The following is a 413-nucleotide window of genomic DNA, read 5'->3' as shown; positions in this document are numbered from 1 at the left end:
CCATGCTGTGGAGTACTTGGACGCGTGTGATGGAGCATTGTCCTGCATGAAAATCATGTTTTTTCTTGAAGGATGCAGACTTCTTTCCTTGGCCATGTCTCGGAGTATTGCGCACCTTGTGCTTTTGGGCCNATGTTGCAGCTCTGAAATATGGCAAAACTGGTGGCAAGTGGCATCTTGGCAGCTGCACGCTTGTCTTTTCTCAGTTCACGGGCAGTTTTTTTTGCGCCTTGGCTTTTCCAGAAGCTTCTTGCGACCCTGTTGACTATTTTTAATGAAACGCTTGATTGTTCGATGATTACGCTTCAGAAGCTTGGCAATTTTAAGAGTGCTGCATCCCTCTGCAAGATACCTCACTATTTTTGACTTTTCGGAGCCTGCCAAGTCCTTCTTTTGACCCATTTTGCCAAAGG

Source organism: Puntigrus tetrazona, chromosome 14, assembly GCF_018831695.1.
Source record: "Puntigrus tetrazona isolate hp1 chromosome 14, ASM1883169v1, whole genome shotgun sequence".
Lineage (NCBI taxonomy): Eukaryota > Metazoa > Chordata > Actinopteri > Cypriniformes > Cyprinidae > Puntigrus > Puntigrus tetrazona.
Note: the sequence above shows the minus strand (reverse complement) of the source record.